We start from the raw sequence: 19170 nt of genomic DNA, 5'->3' as shown, positions 1-19170 counted from the left end.
TTCTCTTTCCCATGAGTAAGTACCAAATAAGCATCTTCTCCCAGCATCTTTTACTTACTACTCAAACATCAAGTCCAGTCAAATTCCTTATGGCTTTCTTGTTGAATCAATGCTGTCTTGTCCACTCAAGGAAAAGACATCCCTGTGCAATGTACCACCCTAGGAATCAAAGGGATGTGTTATTCTTTCAGAAACAGGCAGCACATCCTGTGACTTGTATGGACCTCAGGGTTTGTCACCTTCAGGTGATGTGATCAGAGAGTTGTGGCTGGTAAATCAGTCTTTCCAGAGAGCTGAGAGTCCTTCAGCCATCTGAACGCAGTGCCCTGAGGACAATGCACTCGATGAGCTTCGTTAAAAAGAGAACCCCTCACCTCATTCTGAAAAACACAAGGCTGACTCAGGTCACACTTATATGAAGTGAGCTCTACTTTACCTGCATATCTATAACTCTGCTATCATTAGCGAAAAACAAGATCCTGGTTTGGATATGCAGCTTTGAGCACAATAAAAATAGCGATGAACTTGGAGTTGACAGGATTTTTGCTTCAGGTACTTCATTCAATCATTTATTCAACAAAAATGTTACTAAAACCTACTAAAAGTCAACCTATTTACTAAGTGTTAAAAAATTATTCAAGACACTTGTTCAAGGTAGAAGGGTGACTTCATTCAAAGGGGGACTACAGAAATAGGTATAGGGACCACTGTAGTAGGGTCTTTTCATGGGCGAGAGAGATTGGGCTCAATTCCATAGACAGCCTGGGCAAGTGGGAATTTATAGTGAAGGAGCAGGGTGGGGGACAGTAGATAGTGTGGACAGAAACGTCATTTAAATCAGAGTTGGGAGAGCCTTTAAAAGGGAGGTTTCATACCCTATGTTGACTTCAGAAACCAACAGGAGGAATTCTTTGTTCATAATAATTCTTCCATCTTCCTCTTCCCCTCTGTAAAAGAAGAGCTTCTCTTATGATTCCCAGAAAGTGTGTGTGGTTTGCTCATAGCACACGTGTCATGAATTGCAACTTTTGTTACCCTGGTATAAACCCATTTTTGCTGGAGGACTCTCTGGCTATTTGTTTAAGGTCAAAAATTAAAAATTACTATGCAGCAACATCAGGGCAAGGGGAAATTCTTGCTCAGCAACCTGACGGAACTCGTGCTAAAGGTAGGCCAAGGGGATGAGACATCACTTGAGGGATGGGGGAAGCTGAAGGACCCAGTTGGATATCAAGGATGATCAGATATTGAGAATGGAGAATTCTGGCTAAAGCTACATAGCAGGATTCTTGCTACAATTGAACAAAGTGGAAACAAACATGGAAATCCAAAAGTTGAGGCCCAGTTGAAAAAGAGTTCAAGAGCACCTGAGTAGAGTTTGGTGAAGAGGCTTTGTGTGGGAGGCTATAAGGGATAATATTGAGGTAAGGCAAGTTTCCTGCTCTGCTATGATTTGCAGTGTGACCTTCGAAAATCCATTTTACATCTCTCAGCCTCAGTTTTCTTATCTTTAAAATGGGAAGTTTTAATACCAGTCTGGAGATCTTCTCACACAAAATATCAATTTTAAAAACTATGAATCATGTTTCAAATGCAAAGATTTTAAATATAGTCCTTCTAGGGGATGCTAGTTAATAACAATAATGTGTCAGGCACTGTGCTAGGATCATTTAAACATTCCAACATCTTGCCAGGTACACAGCATGACTTCTTCACAATCAGCAGAGACAGAGGCACAGCAAGATGAAGTATTTGCCCAAGTCCCCAAGGCCAGGAGGCGGAGGGTCCAGGATTCAAACCCTGTAGTAAGGGAACTCACGTAGAGATCCAGTATGGCTCCGACAGCAAGGGCGTCTGGGAAATGTTGGGCTCTGTGACTATTTAACTCTCTGTGACTGTTTACAGCTCTGTAGTCTTAGGCTTGGCTGACTATTCAGAAAACCAGAATGCTACCCAAAGATAAACATCATGCCCACAGGGAGGAGGTTAATGAATATATAGAATGTGATAACTGCCTGATGTTATCTGTTAACTTAGGAATGCATTGTTCTTTCTGGTGGTCTTTGTGACTGCCTACCATATGGTTTTACTATTAACCCCTCTATAAAAAGCAGTCCTGTGCTGAGAGGGTGTGGATTCTTTTCCCTGGCCCACCGCCACTCTAAGCAGCTGCTTTGCCCGAGTATGTAAGTTTCTCCTATTAAAGCTATTATGAATTTGAATGAGGTTATGTGTCAGTCCTTTGGAATCGATCCTGAATTTAGACTTTGGGCTTTTCCCCAACACCTGTCTGCCACTTAAAAGGCTCTGAAGTAAAGGCCATGCATTTGTGACTTCTACGAAACAGACCTGACCTCAATTTAGCAAGGAAAAAACATAAAAGCTGTAAAACTCTCAGAATTAACTAACCAAACTGGTTTGCAAAATTTCATGCACTTACAATGACATATATCTCCTGCCCCCAGCAGTAGAAATTGCCTCCTGAAGCCAAACATCTTATCTCCCAATACAAATTCCAGAACCATCCAAAGCAATAATTGAAATCATATTTCCAGGTCAATTAGTCTACAAATTTGACAGCTTAATCAAGACATGTGTGGTCTCCACTGTCAAAAAAGGGTTTTTTGTTTTTTGTTTTTGTTTTTTTTTTTAATCTAGGCCTAGACAATTTCAGTATGATAGACTCAGGTAAAGTGTACCTGGGGCTCATACAAAAAATTCAGGAACTGACCTTTGCAAACTGAGACACTTAAAAAAACACATATACACAACCAAAAACTCAAAATCCACACAAAACCAGCAAGCCTGTAAAGCTGACAACAAAAATTTCTAATTCAATAACTGTCCTTTAGAACATTAAACATTAAAGGGGTTCAGAACAGGCCTCCCCAAAATGTGCTTCTTTGGCATATGGATTATTTTGAGCTAAAAGTAATTGAGACCCTACAAGCTCACAGGAAACTCTTACCTCTCCCTTAAAAAATTTAAATTTGGGGACTGGCCCATAATGAGTTGTCACTAGAAATAACTTTTTATGACCTATCTATAGGGCAGGGGAAATTTCTAATTACTGAACATCTGCTCTTCTTATCATCCTATGAATTGTCTTCCTTCCTTCTGAAGGCCCAGCATGCCCTACCTCATTCCTAGCTCAGAAAGTCACATAGACCTCATTTTCCCTTTCTGTCTCTGAACCTCTCATGTATGTGGGGTTCCAGTACGTATGTATGTATGTAATTAAATGTGGTTATTTTTTCTTGTTAATCTATCTCATGTTAATTTAATCATTAGGCCTGCTGGAAGAATCTAGAAGAGTAGAGGAAAATTTCTTCCTCACTCAAAGCATCCAGGAAGAATTAGCAGAAAACCAAACTTCTTGCATGTTAGCTCTCATCTTTCCTTTAAGATGTCACCAGTGGTCCTCCGTGCAAAAGCAGGCTGAAATCAACCTCATAAAAAGCCTCAGTTGAAGGCAGGGGGATGTATATTTCCATCATCACCTGGCTTATTTGAACACATACTCCTGCTCCCAAGTAGTAATCCAAATCCTAACCCATGGCAACTTTGAAAGGTTAGTTTCCGTATCTCTTTGGTAGAAGAAGTGTTAGGGGAGAGAATTCAGCTCTTTGAATGCTATCATCTGCAATTGGTTTCTTACGGGTACCTGCAACATGTCTATAAAAACAAACAAACAAACAAAAAAACACCAACTGAAAATTAAAAACAGCAAAGACCAAAACTGAGGGTAAGGCCACAGAACAACAGCTGAATTCTTTTCCAAATAATTGTCCTAAACCAAGGTTAACTCACTTTTTCTCAACTCAGAAAGCGGCTTCTATTTACTTCACTAAAACAATCCAATTGTACTAATTTTTTTGTTGAAGATTTTACTTATTTATTTTTAGAGAGAGAGGAAGGGAGGAAGAAAGAGAGGGAGAGAAACATCAATGTGTGGCTGTCTCTCGCAGAGCCCCTACTGGGGGTCTGGCCCGCAACCCAGGCATGTGCCCTGCCTAGGAATTGTACTGGCAACCCTTTGGTTTGCAGGCCGGCACTCAATCCACTGAGCCATACCAGCCAGGGCACAGTTGTACTAATTCTTAAATTCCTATTTTTAAGATATTTTTCCTGTGTTTTGTGTAGTCCATCTGCCAAACTGCAGAGAGAGTGCTCACTTAGGTACAAACCCTTACTTGGCCCACACATAGACTGCATGCGTGTTATATTTATCATACCTCACAGTCCAAAGCTGGATATAAATGTAACACATGACTGTGCTGTGAAATGTGTAAAGACATCTGTATTGCTTTTCGCTTATAGCAAATCCCTTGCATGTCTCATCTCTTTCTGTTTGGCCTTAAAACAATCCTGCAAAGTAACTGGAAAAGGTTCTGCCACTCCTATTTTAAAACTCCAAGAGTTTAAAGGACTCACCTGATAAAGCCTAATAGAGTCATTGTCATGTGGTAGGAAGAACATGGATCCCAGGACTGAGCCGATCTGCCACCTCTGCTTACCACCTGCCTTTCCTTCCTCTCTTCATCCCTCCCTCCCTTCTCTCCTTTCTCCCTGCAGTCAGTAACTATTGAACTCCCTGAATTGAGCCAGGCATTTGGTTCAGTTATTGATTGGCAGATACGAGGTCATATTCTCATTCCAATAACCCTTAAAGGGAAAACCACAAACCTACCTCGCCTGTGCCAACCATGACATGTTACCTGTATCACACCTTCCAAACCTTACCCCTACCTTGTATCTTAGCTAGTACAGGCATTTTAGTTGGTTAATACGGATAAACATGTATACGGTCTAATGGTACACATCATTTTCACCACAGCTGTGACTGTTGTGATCATATAAGTAGTCTTTTATTTCCAAGTATCCTGGAGAACGATGATTTAAGGCCACAACATTTGGGGTAATAAAAAACTGAGCAGACTTCCATATGTGAGAACGACCCCCTGAGGGCTGAAGGAGGAAGAGAGAGAGGCTGCACCTCCTTGTCTCCAGAAAGCTCACCATTCTTTTAAACGCCCTCACAATGCTGGCACTATTTTTTGTTTTCGGCAATAATGCAGAATCACTACCGTTGTCCTCAATCACACGACCTCTGGCAAGATTCTGACCCCTCCATCCTTTATTCATGAAGACACATACCAATTGCTTCATTGTTAAGTGTGAATGAGACTGTCTGAAGGCAACCAGCATTTTTATGATTAATATCATTAGTGGAGGTCAGCGGCTGTGGGAATGGAGTATGGAGAGAGAAGGAGGCAGACGGAGGAGAAGTATGAACACAAAAGTCTACTTGTAAGTCAAATACCGATCTTTCATTTTGTTCCTTCCTGAAAAATCAGGTTTTTTTCAGAGCATGTATAAAGGACATGATGTTAACAAGCTTTACTATACATACACACACAGGAGGATGGGAAGGAGGTCTTAAACTCAATACTGGCCTAAAATTTGAAGTTCTCTGTATTTATAAATTTTAACATAGAATGGGAATTATACAAAATGCAAGGTAAATACAAAATATGTTGGGTTTACCAAATTTATGTGAATGCGAAAATATTTTCTTACAGCCTGTGTCACAGAATATTCTGTGGAATACACTTTGGTGAGTTGTATCTGAAAAACAAAAACAAAACAAACAAACAAAAAAACACACAGAAAGAGAGAGAGAGAACTCCAGATAAAATATAGGAATTTCTCATAGTCACAGAGTAACTTACAGTTTATCAAACACTTAACTGACATAATCTCATTATATGATGTTTTGATTTCACCGCTCCTGAATTCCACGTAATTCCCTTGAATGCCACCTAATTCCATATGGCCCTGAATTAAGGCAGCCCGTGACCCATGTTAACAACAGAATTTTTTTCTCAATCTCCTTCCAACATTTCCCATTTTTTCATTCCTGTATTCTCTCCTTTTTCTCTAAATACTGAATATGAGGCCAAGGGAAAGCCACTTCCTTCCTCCTGACCTTGGATCCAGCACTTTCTTCTCTTCTGGTTGCATCTTAAATAAAATGGGGGAGGGTACTAGGAGAGCACCTAGTTACTAGTTCAACCTTTGCTGTTATCATTAGTTGGTGACTTTAAAGATACACCATTCTCCTAGTACTTGGAAATGCTGGGGAAAAATAAAAACAAATCAGAACAATGAATAAAGGTAAATTCAAATTAGATTAATATCCCAGCTCCATGGCTACCTTTGGACAAGAAAAGGAGAAAAAAGAGAAATTGTTTTTTGCCAATTTATATTGTATGCATGGCTGGTCCCAGTTTTCCCTGATTAAAGGTAAAGGAGATAAAAATAATTATCTCACCCTGGACCGGAGCTCCATTGGTTAGAGTGTCATCCCAATAAAAAAATAAAATAAAATAAAAATAATTATCTGGTAACCTCTGCATCAGTGGCAACTGCAAAGTGACAGTTGGATTTATTTATTCATTTATTCATTTGTTTATTTATTTTGCTTCTCGGATCTTTTGCTTTTACAGAATCATGCCTTCTCCCCAAATTTGGTCCATTTGGCGTGGAAAAGATGAATTCCATCCCCCTGATTCAGGGGAGACATATGGCCAGAGAACTATGTCCTTTGGCCAAAAGGAAACATTGAGGGATGGGCACATGATGTCAGCAAGTCACTTAGCGTTCAGCCTCAGGACTCTTGCTGTAACTCCAGGAAAGAGAAGTCCTTTGTTCTCTGTGATTGCTGCCTGTGAGAATGATGTAAGCCTGGAAGTTCAGGCAGTCACATCGACCGTCACATTAGAATAGTTCATGAGGATGAATCCAAAACTGAGGAAGGTGGGGCCAAGACCAAAACACAGAGAGCACAAGGCGGTTTACTGATGGCGTCATTTGAACTGCTGGATCCAGCCCTCCTGAAGCCAGAACACTTTTGAAGTTATAGTTTAAGGAGCAATAAGTCCCTTTTTATCCAGAAAAGTTTGGTTTGAGATTGCCACTACATGCAATCTCAAATTTAGAATCTCTATAAAGATACTGGTATGTGTATATATGTATAATTTTGTCTCCTCTTGCTTATTGATAATCTAAGCTATACATCCAAAAGGATGTTGCCTATATTTAACTGGCATTTTGAGGTGTTTTTGTTAGGAGTTTTGGGTTATCTATTCCATTGTATTTTCCAATATAAAAGTGTGACTTTTGTTTTAAAATATTCCCCACAGTATAACATCAGTTGTCTTTATTCTGACATAAACAATTGTAAAAAAGCTGTATTGCAACAGGCTTTACAGCTGGCAAAGGAGAAATGTAATTTTCCTATTGATCATTCTTTCTTTCCCCAAGTGCTCCTGGTGAACTAAAACCTTAAGAGCAAAGAACATATCTTTGTTGTCTTCTAAGTTACATTAATTAGTCAATGTTTTCAAAGTGCTGTTTGAGATGAAACCATTATTCATCAGCAAACCCAAGTTTTTTGTTAATATAACGATGGTGCCTTTCGAAGATGCTAATTGGCCCACCTGTCATGAAAGAACAATTTCACCTTTGCATTAATGACTGGGAACAACATACCTAGACATTCTCTTTGTGAATTCATAAGTGAAGTCTTCATGGGTAAAAATATATTTATTTTTACTGTTACAATAGTGATGAGAATTCACTGCACCGAAAGCGAACATTTTAGCAAGGTTCTGCACCTCCTGAAAATAGAATGTTGCTTGTGTGGGAGCCACGAGAGAAAACCCATTATTCTCATTGTTTCCATACCATTGTTTCTATATATATGAGAAGTATTTCCATATCTCTCAGCAAACTAGGCCTTATTGAAGCAGTCCATTCTCAACACCTGGCCTATGAATATTGTGCTATGCTCTTTCTATTCTGTTATTATTATTCAGTGAAACGAAAATAACACTAATGAGTAACTAAGCAGTAAAAAGATTTATCTCAGATTCTTTTCTAAAATGTGAAGAGAGAATAGTATGCCCTTTATAATATTAACTAAATATTCCTTGGCATTTTTTTCAAAATCACATTTTTATCCACACTGTGTTTTATTGGCTATCCTATGTTTGATATGGCATTTGAACTGACTGAATTTTTTTCAAAGACTAAAATAATTTTTCATAAACCTTCCCTACGGAATCAAAACTATTTGTAAAGCAACATAAATAGCCCTCTCATCTGAAAAAGTGAGAGGTCTATAAAAATCTAGCATAGAGAGCCAAGTACACTACAGCTCTTATAAACCTTATGTCTAAAAATAAACCTTTTCATGACACTTGTTTGAAGAAAAAAGGAGTTGTTCTAAGAGAATATTCTAGAAATAAATTTAATCCAAATGTCTCATTTTTTAAAAAATTAGCTGTAAAGTCCCTGTTCCATAATAAAGCAGCTCAATATATAAGCAATTCGCTAGTGGTAAAGTAGACACGTGGGATGTTGGGTTAACTCTTTCATGGACCGAGGTGCTTTCTAATGTCTGAGGTACCCATTTATTAAATGGCACACCAGTGTCAGAAAAGCTAAGGGAACAATAAAAGCACCAAAATTATTGTCAGCAACCAGATTCTCCCCTGCGGTAATCTATCTGATTCATATATAAAATGAACAGAACTGAAATTTTTGAAACTCTGATGATATGTGTGATGTTAAGAATGTGGTTTCTAAACAGAAGTCTTAATTTCAAAACTTGATCAGGTTGGCGTGAGAGTCTTTACTAAGTCTAAATAAGGAATTGTTATAGCTGGGCAAAGAAACTCACCACCATCAAGGCAGTTAATTGGATGAATTTTAGGGGGCTGCAGAGATGAGTGTAATTTAACATTTGGAAGTGTACCTTTGCATATTGTAGTAGGCGTTGGATGTGGAAGAGACGGATATGACACAACCTGAGCTGTCAATAGTCCCAAGTTCAAAGGGGAGACAGACACACGCATCTGCAGTTATAAAACGATGTCATAAGCACAATGACCACTCATGCTTCTAAGTGCCTTGATAGCAGAAAGGAAGGAATGATCGATTCCACTTGGGAAGCTCAGAGAAGACTTCCAGAGGAGGTATTTGCACTAAGATTGAAAGCTAAGGAGGGGTTTCTCTAGGCAGACTAGGGGCATGAGAGGAGTCTCAGCAGAGGTAGAAATATGATGACAGGTTTGAAGAATTTGTGTAAGTTCAGTATGATTGGAACATTAAGCATACCAGGAGAACAGTGAGACTTGAGGTTCTGAAGGCACATATATATATTTACACTTTAATATTCAGCCATGTTAAAAAGATGTCCAAGGATCAGGTTATATTAAGGAAGGTGTATTTTGTAACAAATTACTCAACTTCCAGTGGCTTAAAAACAATACACGTTTATTATCTCCTGGTTTGTAGGGATCAGGAGTCTGGACATGTCATAGCTGGGAGCTCTGCTTGTTTCCAAACTTCTGCCATTTCAGTCCAGTTTGCTCTTGGCTTGTGACCTTTGGTTTCATGTATTGTTTTGGATCCTCTCTCTTCTGCCCTTTGGACAGAAGTCAATATTTGACTTTGCTACCTTTAATGTTTGATGCTACCAAAGATGGTTGCCCTCCTCCTCTATCCCTGGGCAGAGGGACTCATGCTTTAGTTTTAGCCTCTTAGCTTTCTCAGCTAATTCAAAATTGTGCTCGCAGAAACATAGGTGTTAGGTTGGGAACACATTATTGCTTTGAGCTCTTTGCTCTTGGCAGTAGGAATCATTGCTAACAAAAAGAGCATCAGCTCCCACAAGCCATTTGACACCACAGATGACATTGTCAAACTCCCTAGAAGAAGAGGAAAACATTTCTGCCCTGAAATCCATGGTGGTTAGGAGCTCCGGGGAGTTACTAAAGATCTAAAAAGTAACTGTTTTTAAGATTACTTGTCAGGAGAGTGGGATGCTGAGAAAAAAGATTTGCATGATGCAGAATGCATCAACTGAGAATTAGAAAAAATATCATTCCCCTTGTTTTCTTTAATTCAACCTAATTCTGACTGCTCCCTCCTACCAGGCTGACCCCCTACTCACTCCCAGGTTTCATCATAGTTCCCTCTCTGTCCCAGGTTTGCACCATAATTTGGGATATGTAAATTATTTCTAAAAAAAAAAATACAGGAAAGGTCTTCTCATCTCCACTCTCTATAAGGACCACTGCTATCTTACAGTTCAAGCCCACAGGAGCCTCTGGCTGCAACGTTACTCTCATGGAGTCTGGGAACTCTTTCTAAAGCGAAGACCCTTCACAGTATAGGTCCCACCTGCCCAGGCATTCATCAGATCTTCACTTCTAAGTTCATGTCTCCTCTTCAGGGTCAGCCACAGACGAGTACATAATATACAGATCCCTTCCAGTCCAAGGACACACCAATCTCTCTCCTTTTCCCTAGTCAGAAGAATCTCTCTCCATTTCCTTGCCCTCGAACACCTTCACCTCTTTCTCTGGGACAAAATATTTTTAAATACCTACAGGATTTATAAGAGAGAGAAAGAGTTATTGACTTCATGTTGTTTTTACTAAGGCTCAGCCTTCTACCTGGTACAAGAGGCAAGATGAGGTACAGTTGGGAATAATGGAAAATACAAGGAGAAAAAAACCATAAATGAATGTTTTAACCAATTAACCTGGGACATATGTTGTGGTATATGTCCCAGGTCTCTAGTGACTAGCACAGTACTTGGCTCAGTAAATACAGACTATGTAAAGGAATGAATGAATGAAGTCATGCATGTATGCATGCATGGCAAGTATTCAGTAAGATTTATATTCACTCCAACTTTGTTCAGGTCTGCCAAACGTAAGCTATCCCCATCACCCTCTCAAGCTGCCCACGTAAATTGGTGTATCAATATGGCAATGATCTCAAGAGCAAAGAAATACACCTTAAAGGCATCATGGTCTGGATTTTCAACGATTCACACATTAGACAAGCAGACTGCAACCTAGGATACTTCAAACATCTTTTTATGAAGCAAAACGTTTGTGGACCTGTTTTCTCTCTCTTTCTGTATGAGGAACTTTGATGGCAAGACTGCTAAGGCCTGTACCAATTCTGATGTGGAAATAGTCTGCAAATTACTGCTAGGCCAATGAACCCTGCTAAATCAGTGTCCATGTAAAGAAAAATAAATGAAAACACAAGACAGAGTGTGGATGAGACTCTGGTGCTGTCAGCATGTCTCCAGCTTGACGGAACTCAGTTTGTTTGCTTTCCCCACTAAAAAATGATCTGTGTCCATTGCTCTCCTTCCTTCCATTGGTACTCTTCAGTATGAAAAATGCTTTGCTCTTTCTGAAAGCAAGTCTCCCCAACTGTGCTTGGGATATGTGTGAGTCATTTTTGCTGTAATAAAAAACTCCCAAATCTCAGGGACTTACATCACAGGTATTTCAGTCACATTATGTGTTATCAGTGGACCAACGATGGCTCACTCTAGACGATAGCTCTTACTCCATAGGTTTTCTAACTCAGAATGCAGGCTGGGAGAGCAGACCTCATAGAATACCTCATTTTCATGGTAAAGAGAAAAATAAGAGTTGATGATGTATGTCGAGTCCACTCACATTCTATTGACCAAAACATGTCAGGTGCAAAAACCCAGTCAGTGGAGTAGGGATGTATGATTACCTTAAAAGGAAAATACAATCCAAATAATAATACAATTTATCACAGGATCCCTCCTGCTTCCTCATAAAGCTTCTTCCATCAGTGATCTCTCTCTCTCTGTCATATTTTCAAGCTTTCTCTCTATTCACCCCTTTCACTCTGTAAACACACTTAAGTCCTTTCCATTAAAATAAACAGCAAATCATCCTGCAAATCCAGTTCCTTCTATCTACTATCTAATCACTCTTCTTTTCCCCAAGATTCTTTTAAGAGAAATCAAATACTGCTGTTCTTTTTACACTTCAACCCACAGTCTTATGATGGTTCCAACCCTACCCACAAAACCTTGATCTGGCTATTGCCACGGTTACTAATACCTTCCTGGTTGCTAATATCTGTGAGTGCATGTTCAGTCTTTATCTTACCTGACCTCTTGGCCAAGATAGAGCACTGTTGGCCACTGCTGAGGCTCTCACCCCACTTAGTCATTCTAATACATGCTCTCTTGGTTTTCTTCCTATCTTTCTGGCCATGAGCTCTAAGTATCTTTTGAGAGCTCCTTCTACTCTTGTATGTTTGTGAAGGCCCACCAAATAGTGTACCCTTTTCCTTCATCTTTTTGGAAACAACTGGGAGATAGGCAGGGGAGTCAAGCAGGTGGAGATAAAAATGCAAGCTACATTTATCGATGCCAACTATACTGGCGATGTAGTTTAGATGCACAGCAATAATGGGCTTCCTGAAACTGAAACTGAGGGGTATACAGACTTACCCACTCAGTCCCAGGCAGAAATGGACACTCACAGGCCTTCCCCCAGGGGCAGACTTTCTTTTTATTGCTTTTCAGAGGGCTCTCTGTAGGGTGGTAGATACCAACGGGGCATAAATGACTGAGATTGAGCCTCACTTGCTCAGTTCTTCTTTTAAAGTTGCCAATCAGATAAGTCACTCTTCTACCCTCTAATTGACAGGGAAGTAAGAGGTCAAGACTACAAATCTTATGGAAGTTCCCTAATATAGAAATATGAGCTAGAAGGAAGGAAGTTCTCTCCCAGCCCACCCACAGCCCAACAGCATTTATTTCTTTAACATCACGGTTCCCCGGGCTGTTATCTGCCATTTTCTTCTCAATCAACTGCATGTGTTCTTTGCATTATCTAACCTACTCAACTGATTTCAACCTTCACTGGCACATGGCTGATTCTAGTAAAATGATTCCCTTTGGGGGTCAGAGGTATTTAAGGAAGATGAGTATGAGAAGATACTTATGAGAAAAAAAAGGCAGTAGAGGGAATAGTGGACTGTCTTATATCCAATTCAACACTATGCACTTGGTCTGAGCTCTAAGAATTTGGATCACTTTTTGAAGAACTTGTGTATATCACCCTCCAGAGGCCTCTCAAACTGTCCATCATCCTCTAGGAAGAAACATGGTACAACCCACTCTCCCTTACTCCTGGGAGTCCCTTTCCTCTTTTCCCATGGATGTTACAGAATCTTGCTTCTCATCCATTTCAGGGGGCACCTGAACTCAGGAAGCTAGAGAGCACTTGGCAAAAGCAACCAATTGCCCTTAGGACAAAGAGGCATAGTTACAAATCCAAGCTCCAAGAATGGGCCATGCTAACGAACAGCTCTTCAGCTAGGTAAACCATCCGAACTTGGAGAGTGACTTAGCATCACATAGCTCTAACCAGTCTCCCAGCCACCACTCACGCTCCATCAACCCACCCGCACCCTCCTCACCACCCCTGGGTCGTACCAATCCATGCTCACCATTTCTTTCAAGTTCTAATGCAACACTCACTTCTCTGGCCCCACCCCCCTTCTCTAGGATGCCCATCGTCCACATTTTCCTGGACACTGAAGTGCTCAGTCTCCAACACAGTGGGCTCCTGTGTGTGTTCGGGGAGTCAGACTGGCACAGTGGAACTCTCCAGGACTTGGACATCTGGCAGAAGTGGGATGGATCCCAGCTCTGGCTTTAGCTGGGATCCATCCTTGGGCAAGTTATTTAATAGTTTCCTCCGCTGTCAGATGCATAATCACAGTTGCCTTGGAGAGTTGTTCCAAGGATTAAATCAGATAATATGTGTAAAGTACTTAGCTCTGTGCTTGATTCATGCCAAGAGACCTATTATTCTTAGTGTTACCTCCATTTGCTGGTAGTTTTATGTAATTCCTTTCTTTAAAATCCAACCTATCCATCCCTTGAGAGCGGAAACCAAGTCTTACGTTTTTTAATGGCACAAAAGTGTCTAGCGCAGGCTGTTATGGATTAGTCAATCATTGTTTCTGTAATTATTGGAATTCATACATAATATTGAGGTCAAAGGTGAGAGCAACATGTGAGAATCAGATTTAAAGGTTGATGGCCTCAACGGAATTGGCACAGTAATGCATACAGCAGTGTTGTTCCAGATACTGAAGACAAAACACTCATGTGTGACTCACGAAATCTGAGGTATGGTAACCTTGGTAAGGTAACACACATTGCTAAGCTTTTGCATCCTCATCAGTAAATGATGCTTAACAATATCTGACCTGCCTACATTTCCAGGACATTTGGAGGATCGATATAAAAACATTTTCAAGCAGTGATATAATATAAAAATGAAGGACCTGAGAATGGTTCGGTAAATTGAACCTGTTATGATTACCTGGGAGAGGAAGGAAGAGATAGGCTATTTCCTTAGAAACTGCCCCATCTCTGACCATCATTAGAATCTGCAGCCTTGAAATGTGTTCATAATTTGATACTCCCTGGATGACAGAGGGACAGGCTGTGCTTCCTGACGTTGCTCGGAAGCAGATCTGCCAGCTCCTTAAACTCTGCCCCTGCACCTGGGCTAAGCCTGTGGTGGATAAAGCTAAATTCTAAAATAATTAGGGCATATATGAAGAGCAAAGTCCAGGTACTTACCCAGAAATGTACCCTGGGCTACGATTACGGAGAATTCGAAGTGCAGAAAATTCTGGAACTCCTATAGATTTAAATAAACCCATACTTCATCTCTATGCAAGTCCAATTTTTTAGCAGTTTTTGGATAATGTTGTTTTGGTCTCTTTTCATTTGTTTTTGCTGCTTCCAGTTTGTGGAAGTATTTGTCTCTTGATAACTGGGAAAAAGGTGGAAAATCAATGATCACTCTTCTGTGCCTTTTTTGCAAGAACCTAATATAAAAGCATCTAGTCTGGTGCTGAACCACATAGTGGAAAACAAGAATGTCTAACACCTTATTTCTGTCCATTGTTCGGGCACTGGTGTAGGTTGACGGAAGATAACATGACCTGGAAGCAAGGCCAGCTGGCTAGTTGCCAAAAATAACCTGTCCTATAATATGACATTTATTGTAAGAATAGGGATGAGGAGTCCTTGGAGCTCAGAAATTTGATTCTATGAGAACATGAAGTTGTATCAGAATACAGAGGATAGACTTACCATAAATAAACTTCCCAGAGACTGATAAAGAAATCCAGATCTCCCAATTCAGCTACTTACATTGGAAGGTACAAAGCTATGACTTAAAAATCATATCCAGCCTGAAGGAGTCCTTCCCTTCATTTTATTTGTGAAGCCAAATGATATTTTTATATAAATATGGGCCAATTTTTTCAGCTTCATTGACATATAATTGATGTATAACATTGTGTGAGGTTAAGAGGTACAACATACGTTTATATTGCAAAATGACTATCATAATAAGGGTAGATACATCCCTCACCTTATGAAGTTTGGGGGGTTTTTTTAGTGTTGAGAACTTTAAGTCCTCTCTTAGCAACTTTTTGGTATAAAACACAATATTGTTAACTATGGTCACCGTGCTACATATTAGATCCCCAGAACTTGTTCATCTTAAGTCTGCAGGTTTGTACCCTTTGACTGTCTTCACCCATTCCCCATTCCTAATCCTGGCAACCACCAATCTGCTATCTGTTTCTATGAAGTTTCCTTTTTCCCTTCCACATATAAGAGAGACCATACAGTATTTGCCTTTCTCTGTCTGTCCTATTTCACTTAGCATAATGCTCTCATGTTATCAGAAGTGACAGAATTTCCTTCTTTTTTACTACTGAATCATGTGGCATTGTATTGATATGTCACAATGTTTTTATCCTTTCACCCATCGACACTTGTTTTCACATCTTAGCCATTAAGAATAATGCTGCGAGGAACATGGGAATACAGATATCTCAGATATCTCTCCAAGACTCTGACTTCATTTTCTTCAGGTAAATACCCAGAAGCAAGGTTGAGGAACCCCTATACTGTTCCGTAGCTGCACCAACTTCCATTCCCACCAACAGTGCAGAAGGGTTCCCTTGTCTCCACATCTCCACATCTCCACCGGCATTGTTAGCTCCTGTCTTTCTGATAATAGCAATTCTAATAGGCTAAGCCAAATTTTAAAACTGGTTTCAAAGCAAATTCATTGATCGCTTTGGGAAATTGGAAGGTCTGGCCCATATGCTATGCTGCATGTCAGGAGTCCTTGCCTGTCACTGAGTCGTGCAGGCCCTTCAGAGGACGTATGCGCACTCTAGGGCCATGCATCTCTCACCACTAATACCCAGCCACGGGGCCATTTATCATGGTATTTGTGTGTGTGTTTTTGGGGGGAGGGTTGTAATGGAGAAATATCTGCCCTATATTTATGTCTCTATCACAATTTGGAAAACTGATTAGAAAACTAGAGGGCAGAGGATTTCCAGAAAATTGACACATCATCATCTTTATCATCATTCGCTTATTGTCACAGCTTCTCTCTTCTCCAAAGTGAGAACACAGTAGCTTTAGCTTAGAATAAGGTTCAGAACTCCCTGATTATAGTGGATTTGTTATGATACAATCTAGGTTTATTCTAAGTAGGTTTTATGGGGCAAAACAAAATTCTCTGTTAAAAAAAAAGGAAGGAAGGAAGGAAGGAAGGAAGGAAGGAAGGAAGGAAGGAAGGAAGGAAGGAAGGAAGGAAGGAAGGAAGGACGGAAGGGAGGTAGGGAATGCCAACAATCCTAAAATGGATTTTTCAGTTGCTTGACTTTCTGGGAAGAAAATGAATGGTAATCAAGTGGTTTTTTGATTTTTTTTTTTTTTTTTCATTCCTGAAAAAATAGGACTCCCTTGCTCTGACTGTACCTGGAAGCCATTTTTGACTTGGGGCCACTGGGATTGGTGACACTGAGAGGAACAATCACAGTTTTGTAACCTTTCAGAAAGCCTGTGGGACAGAGTATAAAACACAGCAATGTTAGGGCTGCCAAACGCTCGCTCTTTGGAAGAGTCGTTAACCCTCCTGGGGGCTTCCCTTTAAAAATAATTTAAAGGCCCTCAGACTCAAAGGACCACAGACGTAAAACCTGAGTTTCAATCAATGGAAGCCTAAAATGTGGCCAGGGTGGCAGGGTGGCCCAGAGGAAAAGGAGGTGACCTAGAGTTTGTCACACCTACGTCTGGATCCCAATCCCTCCACCCTAAGTCCCCATGTCCTTAAGTGGGTTTCTTAATTTATCTGTGTTTCAAGTTTCCATTTATGAAACTTGGGTGGCTTCTGCTTCACAGAGTGAATACTGTGTGAGAAAACATACACAGACCCTTTGTAAGCACTTTCAAGTGTTGCTTCTGATGGTTTTCTCGTTGTTTCCTTTACCAATAATAATAACAGCTACCATGAACAGGAATGCTTCCTATTTGTCAGACCAGTGCTCCTAACTTGACTTCCAGTCTTCATGTTTTTAAGCTCATTCCAGTACTTTTCCTGGCATTTTAATACACTAGACCAGGAATCATCCTTTTTCGGTAAAGGGCCATGTTAGAAATATTTTTATATTTTGACCATTGCTATACTCTAAGGGCTCAAAGGTCAAAAGGTTCTACAGTCTCTGTCACAATCACTCAATTCTGCCTACCATTTTACCATAAAAGCTGCCACAGACAATATATAGACAAATGTGTCTGGTTGTGTTCCAATAAAGCTTTATTTACAAAAACAAACAGCTGGACCGGGGGCATAGTTTACCAACCTTGCACTTATTATGAATCTTTGGCATCCTATACATAAAACTCGTTGTCCTAAGGCATAGCTAAAATTTCAGTTTGTTTTAGGAACGACGGGGAGAGGCAAACAGGAAAAGAGGAAAGAAATGGTAAGAGAACACAAAGTGAATTTACGTGCTGTATACTGTTATATTTAGCTAGATACAGAGATTTTTTTTTCTTATTATCTTAAGCTATACACCTTCATTAGAACTTGCTAACTCTGTCATCATCTCCTTTATGACTAGTGAATGTTTATTGATCACTTCTTTTTACTCAGTATGGGCTTTGTATCCAGTGCCTTACATGCACTATTTTATTTAATCCTTCTAATAATGCTCTGAGACAAAAATAATTTTTAAACATGTTTTACAGGGGTTTCAACTGAAGCTTAGAAGTGTTCAATACTTTCCCGGGGGTCAAAAGCCAGGAAATTAGCTGGGAATTAAAGCTAGGCATTTTGACCTCACAATTGCTTACCCTATTGGCCTCAGTTTCTTCATACATTAAAAAAAGAAAGAAAGAAAAAAGATTATCCACCTACACTTTGGTTTCTTGGAAAGATTATAGCAGTGAAAGTGGATGAAAATGGCCTGGGTCAGAATTAGCACTAAACCAGTTCCCCTTTCTTTCTCTACCCTACCATTAATGATTACCCAGCAATTACTAAGTATTTTTTGAGTACCCACTATTTTCTCAGTTTGACTGATCTCAAACCACCAATTCCTGGGAGAAAGGAGTTTTAGTCCTGGCTTTGCCTGAAAAGACATGTGACCTTAGGAAGTCTTTGACCTGGAATTTCCACAGTATAAAATGTCAGCCTTTCTTAAAGTGCACTTTATCTGTATCAGAACCCACTTGATACAATGTACATTTCCAGACCTTTCCTAAGCCCCAAATCCTCAATATCTTTTAATGTGAGGCTTGGGTTTCTGCATTATAATCCCCAATTTTATTTTGAAAAAAAAAGTATTAAACCTATCAAAATGTTGAAAGAATCATACAACAAACCCCCATTTTACCATTCAGTAGATTAACTTATTAATTTTTCCATATTTGCTCAATAGGTCTCTTGCTCTCTCTTTTTCTCTCTGTATTTTGAAAGTCACTTCATATTTGCCACGTTTTCCTAATTCCTCTCTTTCTTCATTTGAAAGTCAGTTGCAAACATCATTTCATCCCTAAACATATGAGCACATATCTTCTAAGAACAGGGCTATTCTACACTCAGAGCACCATTATCACACCCAAGGAATTGAACCGACCTTGATGCAACTTATGTGACTGAATATACAGTCTACATTTAAAGGTCTTCAATTGCCACAAAGGATGCCCTGGTAGTGTTTCTTTGATGATTCAGTCCAAGTTCTTGCATTTGATTTTGTTTCCATGTCCCTTTAGCTTTCTTTTTGTTTAGAAAATTCTACCCTGTCCTTGCCTTACATGACTTGACATTTTGGAGGAGCAAGGCCACTTGCTTGCAATGGCCACCATCTGGGTCTTCCTGCTGTCCCCACATCTAGCTATTTAGATGGCAG

The sequence above is a fragment of the Pteronotus mesoamericanus genome, unplaced genomic scaffold (genome assembly GCF_021234165.1).
Source record: "Pteronotus mesoamericanus isolate MK-2021 breed Mesoamerican mustached bat unplaced genomic scaffold, CSHL_Meso_final scaffold_174, whole genome shotgun sequence".
In the NCBI taxonomy this organism is placed as follows: Eukaryota; Metazoa; Chordata; class Mammalia; order Chiroptera; family Mormoopidae; genus Pteronotus; species Pteronotus mesoamericanus.
The sequence above is the reverse complement of the archived record's forward strand: the minus strand, read 5'-3'. Positions refer to the sequence as shown.